Source organism: Microcaecilia unicolor, chromosome 9 (genome assembly GCF_901765095.1).
Source record: "Microcaecilia unicolor chromosome 9, aMicUni1.1, whole genome shotgun sequence".
Classification (NCBI taxonomy): domain Eukaryota; kingdom Metazoa; phylum Chordata; class Amphibia; order Gymnophiona; family Siphonopidae; genus Microcaecilia; species Microcaecilia unicolor.
In genome coordinates, this window is record NC_044039.1 from 113,073,070 (window position 1) to 113,091,661 (window position 18,592).

The 18,592-nt window shown below is 45.3% G+C and overlaps 1 protein-coding gene and 1 long non-coding RNA gene across 2 annotated transcripts in view; both read right to left on the reverse strand.

Annotated features, from left to right (window-relative positions):
• Positions 1-18,592, reverse strand: part of NPAS3 (neuronal PAS domain protein 3) — a 1,265,871-nt gene that overhangs the window by 1,146,186 nt on the left and 101,093 nt on the right. The window lies entirely within an intron of this gene.
• On the reverse strand, positions 3,616-11,534 carry LOC115477667. Its single transcript, XR_003943358.1, has 3 exons — positions 11,522-11,534; positions 5,062-5,064; positions 3,616-3,703 (listed from the first exon to the last, which is right to left on the reverse strand). It is a non-coding gene; the product is annotated as an uncharacterized LOC115477667 (long non-coding RNA).

Genomic DNA, 18,592 nt, shown 5'->3' on the forward strand with positions numbered 1-18,592 from the left:
TCCAGTGGATCCAACACCATTATCTCTCACATCATGTCCCGTATTCCACTATGGACTAGATCTAAAATCTAGTCTAAAATAGCTCCCCCTCTTCTTGTTCTTGGACCAGTTGCTCCAAGAAGCAGTCATTTATTACATCTAAAAATGTTACCTCCCTAGTGCTCCCTGATGTAACATTTATCCAGTCAATATTGTGGTCACTGAAATCACATTTCCAAGGAATCTGTAGAATACTAATCACACATCAAAAAATACCCAACTCTACATAAACAATCTGTATCAGAAGGATTGCCCAAATCTTTAAAAGTGGAGAAAAAAAGACCTCAGTGAACAAAGGAGACACAGCTATCTGTAAGGCAAGCTCACAATAATCATCAGTCAAAGAAAAACCCCACTATTATATCTGGACAAAAACCATCCTTGTATGGCAATTACTCTTACTGATACATCATCTGATTTGAAAACAGTACATAATTCTCAGTTGCAAATATACATATATTCTACAGTACTTATCTTGGTACAATCCACCAATACGTCTCTTCAATCTCGACAGGGGGTCCCTGTTTCACAATCCAAGCAGCTTCGGGGACAAAGACTTTAAACAGTCCAAGATAATGAAAACATGATTGCAACTAGTAACAAATACAACACAGACACTCACAAAATTGTGGTGGGAAACTACATTGATGCCCAGATTTAAAAAATGGCGTCTTCCATCAGCATGCTCAACGTATTGACATCATAACATCAAAAGATTACAAAAGCGCTTTCCATTCCAGTGCAATATTCAGCCCTCTGGGGGCCACAGATTGCAAAGAAAATATCCAACGCTGTTCATGCAGCCTGAGCGTCTGATATTACCTCTCCGTTCTGTCAAACGCAATTGTTCCATCACCACACATCTAATGTCTGCAAACACATGCTATTTTACCAAAGTCTTCAAACTTTACCTGTTTTTGCTTTTTATTGACTTATTATTCTGTTGGTTGACTTGGAGGGGCATAATCGAAAGGGATGCCCAAGTTTTGCTGAGGACGTCCTCACAAAACGTCCCGAGGGGTGGGGAAACCCATATTATCGAAACAAGATGGATGTCCATCTTTTGTTTCGATAATACGGTCAGGAACGTCCAAATCTTGAAATTTAGGTCATCCTTAGAGATGGTCGTCCCTAGACTTGGTCGTTTCTGATTTTCAGCGATAATGGAAACCAAGGATGCCCATCTCAAAAACGACCAAATGCAAGCCCTTTGGTCATGGGAGGAGCCAGCATTCGTAGTGCACTGGTCCCCCTCACATGCTAGGACACCAACCGGTAACCCTAGGGGGCACTGCAGTGGACTTCATAAATTGCTCCCAGGTACATAGCTCCCTTACCTTGTGTGCTGAGCCCCCCAAAACCCACTCCCCACAACTGTACACCACTACCACAGCCCTTACGAGTGAAGGGGGCACCTAGATGTGGGTACAGTAGGTTTGTGGTGGGTTTTGGAGGGCTCACACTTACCACCACAAGTGTAACAGGTAGGGGGGGTTGGGCTGGGTCCACCTGCCTGAAATGCACTGCACCCACTAAAACTGCTCCAGGACCTGCATACTACTGTGATGGACCTGAGTATGACATTTGAGGCTGGCATAGAGGCTGGCAATCAATATTTTTAAAGATTTTTTTGAGGGTGGGAGGGGGTTAGTGACCACTGGGGGAGTAAGGGGAGGTCATCCCCAATTCTCTCCGGTGGTCATCTGGTCAGTTCGGGCACCTTTTTGTGCCTTGGTCGTAAAAAAAAACAGGACCAGGTAAAGTTGTCCAAGTGCTCGTCAGGGATGCCCTTTTTTTTCCCACTATGGGTCGAGGATGTCCAAGTGTTAGGCACACCCAAGTCCCGCCTTCGCTACGCCTCCGACAAGCCCCCGTGAACTTTGGCCATCCCTGCGACAGAAAGCAGTTGGGGACGTCCAAAATTGTCTTTCGATTATACCGATTTGGACGACTCTGGGAGAAGGACGCCCATCTTCCGATTTGTGTCAAAAGATGGGCGTCCTTCTTTTTTGAAAATAAGACTGATAGTGATTGGGTGAGTACAGTATGTCTGAGGGTCATTTTTCTTTTTCTTTTCTTTGTTTTCTTGGCTCTCTCTTTATCGAGTTAGCATGAATGAAGTGTGGATGAGTGTACAGAAGCGGACTAGTTGTCAGTTTATGGAGTTCAATTCTACTGCATACTCTTACCTACACTGTTTGAATATTTTGCAATGTTATGTTGTTTACCAAATAGGATGTCACTACATGGCATCAGGATGCCTAAATGCAAGGGCCTACTTATACAAGGGCCCCCTAAGTATCTTTCTAAAATATTAGTACACATTCAGCAGAAATAGCTCCAAACATTTATGACTGCTTGGAAGTATGCATGTAAATTGTGACTGCCCTCACTCTGCTTATAGTGCATCCTAGAACATGCTTACACTAAAGTCACATACAAATACATGCATTCTGATCATCACACATACTTATCATGGGGCAATGCTATAAGAGGCTTTTAAAGCATGTATACCAGCACATGTGCACAAAAAAACAACTTTAGAAACTTACCTGCATAGGACAAGATTCTATATATTATGCCTAAAAAAATCGGTGGCAAAACAAAATATGCCTAGGTGTATTCTATAAAGTACGCCTTGTAAGGAATATGCCGAAAGGAAGAGGGACCCCAGCTACCCACCGGAGAAAAGAGAGCCGGAGGGTAGGAGGGAAGACCCTAAGGTTGCTCAGTTTTTGCCCAAGAGGGACATATCAATAAGAAACTACAACTCCCAGAAGGCCCCAGGAGAACCCAGGGTAAGGAGAAATAGGGTGCAGAACCAAGAAGCTCCAGAAGGGGGCTACCAGAAAAGGGGGAAAGCTGAGTCACCACCCTGGTGGAGGAGGTGGCTGAACCGGTGGCAGGAGAAGGAAAAGCAGCCTATCAGAGTTAATGAAGAAAAGTGTAATCAGCTGGAAAAGGGGTGGGGAGAGGAGAAAATGGACTGGGCTCCTGAAGGAGAGAAGGAGAATGAACCAGAGGCAATGGAGCAAGAGGAGGCAGAGCTGATCTTAGACGAACCCATGGAGCTCTTGGCTAAGGCTCAGCCAGCACTCAAGGTATAGGGAGGAAGTCCTGGGTCATGCGGGAGGAGGTCAGGAGAATAGAGACTGACCTAGAGGGTGGGACCCAAGGCTTTGAGCCCGCGCAAAGCCTAGCTTAATTGAACTGTACTGAGAGAAGCCTGGCTGTACTTGGACTGTGTTTAAAACAGCCTGACTTAATTGAACTGTGCGGAGAGAAGCCTGGCTGTACTTGGACTGTGTTTAAAACAGCCTGACTGAATTGAACTGTGCTGAGAGAAGCCTGGCTGTACTGGGACTGTGTTTAAAACCGCCGAGGAGCTGTTGAAGAAAGGGGGTCGGGTTGCAAATCCCAAAAACAGGCCCAAGAAAAAAAGAAGAAACACATAAAGGAGGAAAACAGAGAGCTCCGGGCTGGTGGTGAGGAGGCTGCTCGGACTTAGCCAGTAGGAGCCTTGTTTACAGCCTACATTTAGGCATACTTTTAGAAGAAGCCTATATTTCCATGCGGTTTATAGAATACGCCGAGCGCCCATTCGCGTGAATAAATTTAGTGGCGGGCAGTTATAATAAGTAAAACCTGGTGTAAATGCAGATGCCTAAATTACGCACGGGCCGGGTGTATTCTATAATAATGCGCATACATTTTTGAAATGCCTATGACCAGGGGCATAGCCAGACTTCGGCGGGAGGAGGGTGCAGAGCCCGAGGTGAGGGGGCACATTCTAGCGCCCCCCCCTAGCGTCGCTGCCACCTTGACCCTCCCCTTGCCGATGACCCTCTCGATCCCCCCTCCCACTGCCAACCCTCCCCCGCCGTCGCCTACCTTTGCAGGACATCAGACTCAGAAACAGAATGAAGAAGAGGACCTCAGCTGGTGGGGGTTGGGGTCCCCCATCAACAAGGGTAGGCGATGGTGAGGGAGAGTTGGCGGCGGGAGGGGGGGTTGAGAGGGTCGTCGGCAGGGGGGTCCAGGGCCAAATCTACGGGGGCCCAGGCCCCCGTGGTCCCACGTAGCTACGCCCCTGCCTATGACTCACCCATTCCATGCTCCCTTTTCAACTTAGAATTTACGCACATCACGTTATAGAATACGCTTAGAGTACTGATAGAACTGAAAAATGAGCTTGCGGAGCTACTGCTAGTGATAAGCAACTTATCCTTAAAATCGAGCGTGGTACCGGAAGATTGGAGGGTGGCCAATGTAACGCCCATTTTTAAAAAAGGCTCCAGGGGAGATCCGGGAAATTATAGACCGGTGAGTCTGACGTCGGTGCCGGGGAAAATGGTAGAGGCTATTATTAAAAACAAAATTACAGAGCACATCCAAGGACATGGATTACTGAGACCGAGTCAGCACGGCTTTTGTGTGGGGAAATCTTGCTTGACCAATTTACTTCAATTCTTTGAAGGAGTAAACAAACATGTGGACAAAGGGGAGCCGGTTGATATTGTGTATCTGGATTTTCAAAAGGCGTTTGACAAGGTACCTCATGAAAGGCTACAGAGGAAACTGGAGGGTCATGGGATAGGAGGAAATGTCCTATTGTGAATTAAAAACTGGTTGAAGGATAGGAAACAGAGAGTGGGGTTAAATGGGCAGTATTCACAATGGAGAAGAGTAGTTAGTGGGGTTCCTCAGGGGTCTGTGCTAGGACCGCTGCTTTTTAATATATTTATAAATGATTTAGAGATGGTAGTAACTAGCGAGGTAATTAAATTTGCTGATGACACAAAGTTATTCAAAGTCGTTTACTCGCGACAGGATTGTGAAAAATTACAAGAGGACCTTACGAGACTGGGAGACTGGGCAGCTAAATGGCAGATGACGTTTAATGTGAGCAAGTGCAAGGTGATGCATGTGGGAAAAAAGAACCCAAATTATAGCTATGTCATGCAAGGTTCCACGTTAGGAGTTACGGACCAAGAAAGGGATCTTGGTGTCGTCGTCGATAACACACTGAAACCTTCTGCTCAGTGTGCTGCTGCGGCTAGGAAAGCGAATAGAATGTTGGGTATTATTAGAAAAGGTATGGAAAACAGGTGTGAGGATGTTATAATGCCGTTGTATCGCTCCATGGTGCGACCGCACCTTGAGTATTGTGTTCAATTCTGGTCGCCGCATCTCAAGAAAGATATAGTACAATTGGAAAAGGTGCAGCGAAGGGCGACTAAAATGATAGCGGGGATGGGACGACTTCCCTATGAAGAAAGACTAAGGAGGCTAGGGCTATTCAGCTTGGAGAAGAGACGGCTGAAGGGAGACATGATAGATAATAATGAGTGGAGTGGAACAGGTGGATGTGAAGCGTCTGTTCACGCTTTCCAAAAATACTAGGACTAGGGGGCATGCGATGAAACTACAGTGTAGTAAATTTAAAACAAATTGGAGAAAATTTTTCTTCACCCAACGTGTAATTAAACTCTGGAATTCATTGCTGGAAAATGTGGTGAAGGCGGTTAGCTTAGCAGAGTTTAAAAAGGGGTTGGACGGTTTCCTAAAGGACAAGTCCATAAACCGCTACTAAACGGACTTGGAAAAATCCAAAATCCCAGGAATAACATGTATAGAATGTTTGTACGTTTGGGAGCTTGCCAGGTGCCCTTGGCCTGGATTGGCCGCTGTCGTGGACAAGATGCTGGGCTCGATGGACCCTTGGTCTTTTCCCAGTATGGCATTACTTATGTACTTATGTACTTATGTAGTTCTGCACGCAAATTCTAATTAATGCTAATGTCAGTATTTGCTTGACAAGTGGCAATTATTGCCATTGATCGGCTTATTAACTAATTTAAGTTGGGTGCGCAAATCCAGAATATGACTGGATTTGTGCATGCAACTTGCGTTACGCTATATAGAATCCGGAGGACGGTGGAGGGCCTGAACCTCTGGGGTAAATTATAGGCTGCACAGACTATCCCAAAGCAGTGTGGGGTTTGTAATGCCTGATCTGGCTCATCTAGTCCCATAATGCAGCAGGATGAGGTTGTCAGAATGTCCCAAAATCTCCAGCTTGAAACTGGGTAACTTGGCATCTCTACAATTAAGCTCTTTAGAAAAATATCCCAGCAGTCTTTCCAAACTTGCCATGCAAGGTAATTGTAGTGTGTAACTAAAGGAAAGCATACTTCTAATTTTCACCATGCCGTAGAATATAAATGCTCTTCATAACTGGGCTCTATGGGTTCTGGAAAGCATTATGCAACACTTGGACTGCTTGGTCCAAGCTAATGACACTTGAAGAGGAAGAAGGTCAAAGCTATCATTATAGCAGTGACAACCAATCAGAATGGAAAAAAATAAGTTTTATTTATTGCTCTTAATAGAAGAAACCTTTACTGTGGAATATAATTGCACTGTCACCACACACCAGAGATTTTTAATCCCCAATCATTTCAACATATTTTCCAGTTCATTACCTTTTCAGTTAGATATTGCAGCAAAAGCTTCTTCCAAGCCTGCAGAAAAGCAACAAAACATTGCCATTCCCACAATCAGATTCCACCCAGCTCAAACATCTAAAGGAGGGGTTTAAAGAAATGCAAATTCCTTGAAACAGTTCAAAATCAACAAACCTGCTTTTGTCACAAAATCAAAGGGGTAGCACACAAGAGAGGGAAAATAACATTCCTGCTAGAATTTCATACCAGTCTTATAACAACCAAGACTACAGATATAAAAGGGGTAATTCTTTAACAAAGGAACTAAAATGTATGTGCCCAGGGTGCGCATAAATACTTAGAATAAAGGGATTTATATATACATGTATAAATGCCAAATTTTTGCCTATGTGCTATATACTGGCTTAACTTACTTGCGGGCCCTTTTACTAAGCTGCAGTAAGCACCAGGGGTGTAGCTATCATGGGGCCACGGGGGCATGGGCCCCTGTAGATTTGGCCCTGGACCCTCCTGCCGTGACCCTCTCGACCCCCTCTTCCCGCCGCCAACCCTCCCCCGCCGTGTACCTTTGCTGGGGGGACCCCAACCCCCGCCAGCCGAAGTCCTCTTCTCGGCCACACGGCGCTGCTTGCTGAATGATCTGATCAAGTTTCTGTGCATGTATCTGATGTCCTGCACGATGTACGTGCAGGACGTCAGACGCACGCACAGAAACAGATTCAAACTTGATCAGCTCATTCGGCAACGCCGCGCGGCTGAGAAGAGGACTTCGTCTGGCGGGGGTTGGGGTCCTCCGCCAGCAAAGATACACAGCAGGTTGGCGGGGGAAGGGGGGTTGAGAGGGTTGCGACGGCAGCAGAGTGGGTGAAAGTTTGTAGCAGGCAGGGCGGGTCGGTGGCACCGGGGGGGGGGGGGGGCTAAAATGTGCCCCCTCACCTCGGACTCTGGACCCCACTCCCGTCGAAGTCTGGCTACGCCCCTGGTAAGCACTAGCACGTGCTGAGGCATCCTGCAATAATTTTCCGATGTGCGTGCGCAAACCATGCACTAAAAAGTAACTTATTTTTCCACAGGGGGGGTGTCTGGGGGGGGGGGGCAAAAATTGGGCATTTCTGTGCCAATCAGTTCATGCAGCTACATTACTGCGTGCTAACTGATTTGCACATGAGCCCTTACCTCCTCCAAAATAGGTGACAGTAAGGGCTCATGTGCAAATTACTGTTAATGACCGGTGGCTGCACGCTTATGGCAACATTTGCAAATGACCATTAATTCAGAAAATGGAAAAATCGGCCATTTTCCAGCTGTGCCAAAAATGGCCTTAGGGCATGGGAAGTCCCATATATGGGCATGCTAAGGCCACTTTTTAGTGTGGTTTAGTTAAATGAGCCCATAGTGTGTACTTGCAAATGGATGTGCATATGGCAAATGGATGTGCGTGTGGGTGGAGCTCACACACATGTGAATTATAGAATACTATAATTTACACACGTCTCTGTCACATAGGTGCTAATACACCAGACCTATGGCTGGCCTATGTACTCTTTCCTAATTGTTAAACATCTATATACCTGGATAGGTTTGTTCTACCCCCAGCAGCCTTATACTAGTTTCATAGTGTAGTCCTAAAATGGGTTTAATGCCTTTACTGTTATTCTCACTTCTAAGGATTTTTACTGCTGCAGTCACTCAACGCAAAAATATATGAGCAATGCATTGTGTGTAATATAGTCTCACATGTACCACAGCCACCCCTGCTTATTTGTATAAAGTTTGTTACTAGTGGTCTATTCTCCTGCTCATTGCTCATAGTGTTTTACGTTTCTCCACCTCGGTGGCTGATCCTGAAGTGTTCGCTTAAAGTCTAGGGTTACCATATGGCTCCAGAAAAAGGAGGACGGATTGAGCCAGCCGGGTTTTACTTCCATTGATTGAAAGCAATGGAAGTAAAACCCGGCTGGCTCAATCCGTCCTCCTTTTTCTGGAGCCAAATGGTAACCCTAGCTTAAACTACTGTAATTCTTTATAGGTGGGACCTGCCTAAAATCAATTATGAAAACTTCAGGAGATACAAAATTTGGCTGTTATGATAGTAACTGGCAATGCCAGCTGAACAAAGTAGAATTTACAGTTCTGCTTTTAATTTCAAAAATTCTGCATAATCTGGCACCTCAACGATAAACTCATTGTGGGGCCAGACTTACATATTGGCACAGGTTGCTGGCTCTGGAAGTAACATCAAGGGGGCAGGACAGGCAGCCATGCCAATGAAGAGTCCAGCCCCACAGAGAGTTTAGCTTTTTTTTGCCACCACTGCTGCTCTACAGAAGCAATAGCAGCAGGGGTATGAAGGTAGGAGGGGAAACAGAGGAGGCAGACGCTAGAGTGGGGGTGGGGGTGGGGGTGGGGACAGAGATGGAATGGTGGCTGGATGGAAGAGGTGAGGAGAAAAAGAGACAGCAGAGGCTGGATGGAAATGGGGCAGAGAAGGAGGGAAGAGGATGGATGGAAGGGAAAGAGAAGGAGTGCAGCCCACGGATGGAAGGAGGAGAGAGAAGGAGGGCAGGCACTGGATGGAAGGGGAAGGGAGGACAAGAGTAAAGGAAGGGAGAAACCGGTCCTGGGGGAAGAAAGACAAGAGGGGAGGGAGGACAGGAGGAAAGGAGGAATAAGGGGAGAAGCTGAACATGAGGAGGGACAGGGACATAGACATGTGATGCTGGGCATGGGGAGGAGGGATAGGGACACAGAAGGGCGTTGCTGGACAGGGCAATAATAAGGATACAGAGATGGAAGATGATCAATATGGCAGGATGATAGGGGCAGGGACACAGAGGGGAATTGAATGATGGCCATGGACAGAGACATAGAGGGGAGTTGAATGATGGCCATGGACAGAGAAGAAATGCCAAATAGACCAGGAGACCCTGGCAAAAGTGTTAAGAGAAGACAGAGGAAAGTGGAAACCAGACACGATTACAAAAATTTAAAAAAGACCAGACTACAAAGATAGAAAAATCAATTTTGTTTTCTATTTTTTTGATAGTAGCCTTAAATTCTCTATTTTTTGATAGTAGCCTTACAGAACTGAATCAAATCGAAAAGATCCATGAGTGAATCAAATCAAAAACCTTTTGGCCAAATCAGACAGCACTGATAACAAGTAAATGTCCCTTTCTGGCTGGTCGGTGGTTCCACCAAAAAGTTCATACCATGTCTCCTTTCTCCCTCACTCCACTCTCTCTCTTGCTTCTTCCTGTGTGGCTGTCCCCAACTCTTTTTTGTCAATGAGACCCTTTTTCCTATTTTGATTGTATTTCTTTTATCTTTGCAATATTTTATTGTTTATAAACCACCTAGAACACATTGTGCAGTTGAACGTACAGTAGATTCCAGTTAATTGGGCCACACTGGGACTCCTATACTTTGTCCCAATTAAGCGGCTGCCCCAAATAAATAAAGTTTTCATGGTATCGTGAAAAATGAGTACAGTACAAGCACAAGATAAAAGTAACATTTTTTCATTTATTCTGGAACACAACCCAGCAAACACAAAAGATGAACACAAACCACTGTTAGATGTTTCTTAGGTATTTTAAATGCACACACCACAAGTGGAATGTGACACACCCCGAAGTAGCACTTATATGCAAACACAGCTGCCCATTTATATTTAATGGGGAAGTGATGGATGAAGTTAGGAGAAAATAGTTTTAGAAGTAATCTAAGAAAATACTCTTTCAGGGAAAGGGTGGTGGATGAGTGGAATGGTCTCCCAGTGGAGGTTGTAGAGACAAGGACTATGTCACAATTTAAGAATGCAAGGGACAGGCACATTGGATCTCTTCCACTCTCTCATTACCTCTCACCTTGACTACTGCAACCTACTCCTCACTGGCCTCCCACTTAGCCATCTATCCCCCCCTTCAATCCGTTCAGAACTCTGCTGCACATCTCATCTTCTGTCTAGACCGATATGCCCATATCACCCCTCTCCTCAAGTCACTTCACTGGCTTCCGATCAGGTACCTACTAACCTACAAATGCACTTGATCTGCAGCCCCTCATTACCTCTCTACTCTCATCTCCCCTTACGTTCCTACCCAAAACCTCCGCTCACAGGCCAAATCCCTCCTCTCCGTACCCTTCTCCACCACCGCCAACTCCAGGCTCCGCCCTTTCTGCCTCGCCTCACCCTATGCATGGAATAAACTCCCTGAGCCGATACGCCAAGCCCCCTCCCTGCCCATCTTCAAATCCTTACTCAAAGCCCACCTTTTCAATGTCGCCTTCGGCACATAACCATTATACCTCTATTCAGGAAATCTAGACTGCCCCAACTTGACATTTCGTCCATTAGATTGTAAGCTCCTTTGAGCAGGGAATGTCCTTCTTTGTTAAATTGTATAGCGCTGCGTAACCCTAGTAGCGCTTTAGAAATGTTAAGTAGTAATAGTAGTAGTAGAAAAGGAGGAGTTAGTGGTTACTGAGGATGGGCAGACTGGGAGGGCCATTTCGCCCTTATCTGCCAACTGGTAGCTTAAAGTTATACATGGATTTTCAAAGTGGCACATAACTTTTAAATGGTGACCATGCTGCTGAATACTGCCCTAATGATGTATGAAACCATTGCTTTCTCTCTACAAGCCTGCAGCTACTAATATCTGACCATTTAGTTATGGCCCAGTGTACAGACCTTGTCATGGTCTGTCCTTTAGGAATGAATTCTATAAATCGCAGTGAAAAAAACCTGCTTATGTGCTATTCTATAAGCCACGTCTAAAGTTAGGCGTGGTCTATAGAACAGCTCTTAAGCACAAGGGTCGTGTGTAAATTTAGGTACATCCATTTGCACTAATGAAAATGTGGTGCAAATGCCCCTGTCTAAAATTATGTGGAACCTCCTTATTCTATAATTACTTGAATCCACTCCGATGTTCCACCCTGAAACGCTCATGACCCTCCCATTTCCGTGCCCTTTTCCAGGACACACATAAAATTTAGGAGCGGGTCACACACCTAAATTTACATATGTACGTTAATTGATTTCAATTAGCACCAGCTGCTTGTTAAAAAGCCAATTATTTGGTGCAAATTGTTATTCAATTAAATTGTGTGCACCAATTGGAGAATTAGGAGATTAATGTAAACATCCCGCAATGATCCTGAGAACCTTGTGTGGTCTCTCTCCAGCTTTATTCAATTATTCCAAAGTGTAGAAGTCTCCTCTCCTGCCCTGACTGTAGAGTTTCAGACAACTGATGATATCTGAAACTTTTATATTTAGAATGCCTTGCATCTATGTGTATGGTTTTGTGTGTGTGTGTAAGTATATATATATATGACTTTTTTTGAAGGGGTACTTGGGGGTACTGAGTACCAGCACCTTTTCCATTGTTTGCTAAAATTGATCCATGGTCCCCAAGTTTTAATGAAAGAGCTCAGGCTCTACACACCGATTCTGTCTTATCATAGATTCTGTGACTGGTTGCAGGGGGCCTAGCTGCTGTGGGGTGGGTCCCTCAGTGATAACCCCACCCTGAAGGGTGGCCTGGCATTTGAGTACCGGCACCTTTTTCGCTGGGGTTGATTCTATGACAGAATACTTCAACAATTCTTCTGCGTTTTTGCATAAATTTAAATACTGTTCACATTGTTTAATATGCAAAATGGCTTTGCTTTAAAAAAAAAAATACAATAGTACTCCAATCATTCTTGTGTGTCTGGAGTTTTTCTTTTGTTCTTTTTAGGCACATTTCATAGCAGTAAATGCTCCTATTAGCTTTGCCATGCATGTTTGCACATCTGTTTGTCCGTCCATTCCCATAAATCAGGGGGTGCTGGGTGAATGTGTGCATGCAGTTTCCAAGTCCTTTCATTTTAAAAAAATTCTATCTTACTTTTTATGCTTTTCTAATTTTTTTTTCTGTCTCCCTTCTCTGGCACCACACTGCCAACATGTCTTCCTATACAAACATAGCTTCAGGTTTTCAACACATCTCTCCCAGCTTCAGCCTCAGTCTTGTCAGCCTTCCACAGTCTTGTCTCTTCTTCACAGTTCATGTTACACATCCTCCTCCACTCCTCATTAATGTCTTCCTCCTGCCCTAGATGTTGTCAGGAGACATTTTGTGGCAGAACAAGAGGAATGCTTGGACAACAACTGCACAAGGAGTTACTAGAGCTGCTCTGCAGCAGCATACCGAGGGCAGGGAGTTGGGGGTGGTCCACCCCAGGTGCATGCTGCAGGAGGGGTATAGGGAGCAGCCGCATAGCTGTCGGTTCCGCTGGTTCCTCTGATGTTACTTCCTGCTCCGGGGCAGAGGAAGCAGGGAACCGGCAGAGCCGACAGCTGCGCAGCTGCTCTCAGCACTCCAGGAGGTAAGAGCAGTGCACTGGGGGGGTGGTGGTTTGATGTGCCGGGGGGGGGGGGGGGGGATGTCGCTGCACCCAGGGGAGGTGCGTAGCAGCGATCCGACCTGGGTGGCAGCTGACCAAGGAACACCACTGCTTATCTGAGATGAAGCAGTTAATGTTTGGAATGGCCTAGGTGTGAAAAAAACCCCCACACTGGTTGATAATAACAATATAATCAGCTGTTGACTGGTTAAATCACTTGTTCAAGGCTATTTGCTAATTTTCAGAAGCACTTAACTGGTTAATGCCGCTGAAAATTAGAGGTTAGCGTTGTAAGTGAACCCTGGCTATTTTGGGGGCGTTCTAGGGGCAGAGTCAGCAGTTGACCAGTTAAGTGTCGATATTCAGCACTTAACAGGCCAGGGTAATCACATAAATGGGACTGCTTAAAACACAGCCCTATCTTTATGTGGCTACCCATGCCAGTTAAGTTCTGAATATTGACTTAACCGGCTATATGTTAGCCAGCGTGGTAAAAATCAGATATTCAATGCCAAAAGCCAGACATGGCCTGGCAATGAATATCTGGGAATAACGCTGGTGGCTGTCAGAAAAAAAACACTCATCATCACCGGCAGAATATTTATCCTCCAGATTTTTAGTATACAGAATAGAAGTTTGTATAATCTACTGCGTCCTGCGTTCACTGTTTTCTATATCATTCCACACAAATCTATGTAGTGTAAACCAAACCTGTCTTAGGGGCTACCAGTCAGTTAGGTTTTCAGGCTACCCTTAATGAATATGCATGAGACAGATTTACATGCCTGTCACCTCTATTATATGCAAATTTCTCTTATGCATTTTCGTTAGGGATATCCTGAAAACCCGACTGGCTGGTGGTCCCTCAGGATAGGTTTGAGAGCCACTGGTGTAAACAATATACAGGACATTTGACTATCTTGCATCCTAGGACATGCTTAAAATAATGAAAACATATTACGTCACATTCAGCATCAAGGAGATAATCCTGTAAGGAGCCACCGAGATTCAGGTGGCTAGTTTAAACATAAATGCCGGTTTTCTAGTCATTTATCTGGTTATACATATTCTATAATTAAGGGACACTATTTATGGTGTGTCTTCAATGTCGCCTTCGGCACCTAACCACTACACCTCTATTCAGGAAATCTTGACTGCCCCAACTTGACATCTCGTCCTTTAGATTGTAAGCTCCTTCGAGCAGGGACTGTCCTTCTTTGTTAAACTGTACAGCGCTGCGTAACCCTAGTAGCGCTCTAGAAATGTTAAGTAGTAGTAGTGTGTACTTTGCATTCACAGGAGTGGGGCATGCAGTTATGTGCATATATTATAAAATACCATAATCTACGCAGATATCTTCACAATCTAGGAGCGAGCACATCTCCCAGCTCTCTGACTGGTATAAGGTTTGTGTCTAAAATATGGGTATATATTTAACCTGTTTGGATAGTATTCTATAAAGAAATTAAGAGGAGAGAGAGAGAGGAGAAAGGGTGGCTTCTCAGTCCACCCCGGGCCCCCCTCAAAATGGGTTGCTGGCTATACCGTGATAAATCTATATATAGATTGTGAAGAGTCCAGCAGAACTGGCAAGAAAACCTTGAGGCAAAGACCCGGGGAAGGTTACACGCCCCTGTCCAAGAGGGTAGGCCTTTCCATTCCCCTGAGAACCAAGAGGACTACAACTCCCAGGTGCCCAGGGATAGACTACCTGACCCCGCTAAGGAGGGTAGTACGCACTACATTCCCAAGCTCCTAGAGAGGAGGGTCATGACCTGCTCAGGGGGCCCAACAGGAGGATATGAAGCAGCTAGGAGAGATACAAGGGGAGGAACCGATGGAATGGCAGCCTTTAGAGGGAGTTCCTGAGGTCTCCCAGAGGAGGGCAGCTGCAGAGCCAGAGCCCAAGGATGCTTCAGCCCTGGCCAGGTAAAGGGGGATAAGCTGAAAGGATTTATAGCAGCTGTGCTCTCTAACCTGGTACAGCTGTGGAAGTAAGATTCTCAGAAAAGAGCCCTGGAGTTTGAAGTGTTCAAACCGGCTCAGGGCTCACTGCAACGACTGACTGACACTTGTTCCAGGAAGGGTAAGAGAAACTGGATAAAGTGCTCAAGCCTGTCCCAAGTGGGTGGATACCAGATGTTTGTAGCTGGCATTGTAAAGGGAGAGGGTACCTTCAACCTCTAAACATACAAGGAGTTAAAGGAGCAAAGGGCTTGAGCTGAAAACAGTGGAAATGTCATATATAAATGAACTTTATTCCAGTAGATAAATGAACTTTGTTCCAGTATGAACTTTATTTGCAGTATGTAAATGAACTTTGGGTAATATAGGAGCACACTTTGTTCTTATGAAGGAATTTTCTTCAAAAGACTGCATTAACTGTTGGGGAGGGAGAGTAAACACAAGATATAGAGGTTCAATAACAGATAAGGACAGAAGGCTGTACCGAGCACCTTCTGCTGGCAGGTCCCCTAGGCATGGGTCTATATGAAGTTAAAGGTTAAGTGCTCGGGGCCTTGAAAAGACTGATCCTGGAAGTAAGTGTCAGAGATTTGTGTTGTTCATGGACATGATCTCAAGATATTAAAGAGAGGCCACACACAAAAGACGGAGTGGAGTCGTGTCTCGGGACTTTCAAGGGCTGACCTACACTCCGGCTACCCACACGGAGGGAGACGTTGCAACAAGATAGATACTAATCCCCCATTATAATGGGGAGTACTATGTGATAGAATGTAGAACTCTCCAGAGAGTTTCTGAGGGGAGGGTTCTGAGTTAGGTGGTAAGGGATCCAGCCTGGGGGAAGGTTCTAGAATAAGTTGCAGAGAGAAATGATTTGGGTTGTTGAGTGACAGTGGGGGAGGAGTTGAGCATTAACAAATGTTAGTGTTAGAGTGTGCACGAGGTCTTTGGTTACCTCTACCCCCGCTGGGACCCTTGAGGAGATGGGGGAGTCCTGGATGGGTTCAAAAAACTAAGGCTGACCAAAAAGGTAGTTTTTGCGAATTCCAGCATTAACCATGGAGTGGAGGAGTGCTCCGTGTAGGAAATAAGGGATTCCAGCTGTTTGAGCCAAAGACGGTAGCCCAAGGAGGTATTCCTTTGGAGGAGAGGAGGTGGACAAACAGTAAAATCTGATCCACACAAAAATTTGCCTGCAGCAAAACTGATGCAGACACAGACTAGGGATGTTACACCCAGAAAGGATGGGTATGGATAGGAGGAGCTGTAAATATGTACATATTGTAGAATTATCAACTGCACTTTGGAAGATACTCCATAGCCCTAAGAATACTCAAGATTTATAGTTTGCTTCTGGTATCAAGTTGGATTACAAATTGACTGGTTTGCTGAAAAAATATTTGAACTGCCTGTTGCTGACTATTCAGTCAAGTTCGGTTTGTTTGTACAACTTCTGGACTGGAGGCTTTTTCTTAGAGTGAGAGTGGAACTAATTTGCTCCCAAGACTGGTAAGAAATCTCTTTTTCTTACCAGTCTTGGGAGCAAATTAGTTCTTATCTAAGAGAGTGACACAGAGAAATAAAGCCCCAGCTCAATACCCCATGGTCTTCCAGATCTTTATCTGGCCCTGGTCTGTACCCAGCTTAGTTAGTGTAAATCAAGGGAGGCTCATGGTGTTGGATATTTCTTTATGGCCCTGGTGTTGGGGTGCTGTCCCACGACAAGCCAGCTGGTGTCTGGACAGTGTGTGGTGAAACAAGGGTTATAGATAGATTGTGTTAGATAGGTAGGTCCCCAAAGGAAAAGGAAGGCTGAAGAGATAGGGGAGGAATCAGGACTTAAGCTATGGAAGCTAAGAACAGGCACTAAGGGTGAGCCCCTTTGAAACTTTGCCCAGTGTGGAGTGCAGGGAACTTGCTTTAGTTAGGATTACTGGTCAAATGAAACATAAGGGTAGTGCCTTTCTTAGGAGTTAAGCTTGAATCCCAGTTGGAGACAAGAGAGAAAGACTCTTGACTAGAAATGTAAGCATATACTTCAGTTAAGGTTTTGTTTGGATTTGAGACTGGGGGAGTTATTTTTGCCTCAAAACTTTGAAGATTTGACACTGAAAGCATTGGGTGGAAAAAAACAATAATAATAATAAAATAAAAGCATTTGTTTGCTTAACTGGAAAACCTGGACTAGCTCATTTTACTTCTATGGAATAAACTCTGGGAAAAAAATATAGTAACATAGTAGATGACTGCAGAAAAAGACCTGCACGGTCCATCTAGTCTGCCCACGATAAACTTATATGTGTATACCTTACCTTGATTTGTACCTGTCTTTTTCAGGGCACAGATCATATAAGTCTGTCCAGCAGTATTTCCCGCCTCCCAACCACCAGTCCCGCCTCCCATCACCGGCTCTGGCACAGACCCCGTATAGGTCTGCCCTCCCCTATCCTAGCCTCTCAACCACCAACCCCTCTTTCCCCCGCCACCCAATTTCAGCTAAGCTTCTGTGGATCCATTCCTTCTGCACAGGATTCCTTTATGCCTATCCCACGCATGTTTGAATTCCGTTACCGTTTTCATCTCCACCACCTCCCGCGGGAGGGCATTCCAAGCGTTCACCACCCTCTCCGTGAAGAAATACTTCCTGACATCTTTCCTGAGTCTGCCCCCCTTCAATCTCATTTCATGTCCTCTCGTTCTACCGCCTTCCCATCTCCGGAAAAGATTCGTTTGCGGATTAATACCTTTCAAATATTTGAACGTCTGTATCATATCACCCCTGTTCCTCCTTTCCTCCAGAGTATACATGTTCAGGTCAGCAAGTCTCTCTTCATACATCTTGGAACGCAACTCCCATACCATCCTCGTAGCTTTTCTTTGCACCGCTTCCATTTTTTTAACATCCTTCGCAAGGTACGGCCTCCAAAACTGAACACTATACTCCAGGTGGGGCCTCACCAACGTCTTATACAGGGGCATTAAAACCTCCTTTCTTCTGCTGGTCACACCTCTCTCTATACAGCCTAGCAACCTTCTCGCTACGGCCACCGCCTTGTTGCACTGTTTCATCGCCTTCAGGTCCTCAGATACTATCACCCCAAGATCCCTCTCCCCGTCCGTGTCTATCAGGCTCTCCCCATCTAACACATACGCCTCCCTTGGATTTCTACTCCCTAAGTGCATCACTTTGCATTTCTTCGCATTGAATTTTAATTGCCAAACGTTAGACCATTCTTCTAGCTTCTTCAGATCTTTTTTCATGTTTTCCACTCCCTCCGGGGTGTCCACTCTGTTGCAAATCTTGGTGTCATCCGCAAAAAGGCAAACTTTACCTTCTAACCCTTCGGCAATGTCACTCACAAATATATTGAACAGAATGGGCCCCAGCACCGATCCCTGAGGCACTCCACTACTCACCTTTCCCTCCTCCGAGCAAACTCCATTTAGCACCACCCTCTGGCGTCTGCCCGTCAACCAGTTCCTAATCCAGTTCACCACTTCGGGTCCTATCTTCAGCCCTTCTAGTTTATTCAAGAGCCTCCTGTGGGGAACCGTGTCAAAAGCCTTCCTGAAATCTAAGTAGATGACGTCCATAGCACGTCCTTGATTTAATTCTCCTGTCACCCAGTCAAAGAATTCAATGAGATTCGTTTGGCACGATTTCCCTTTGGTGAAACCATGTTGTCTCGGATCTTGCAACTTATTGGCTTCCAGGAAATTCA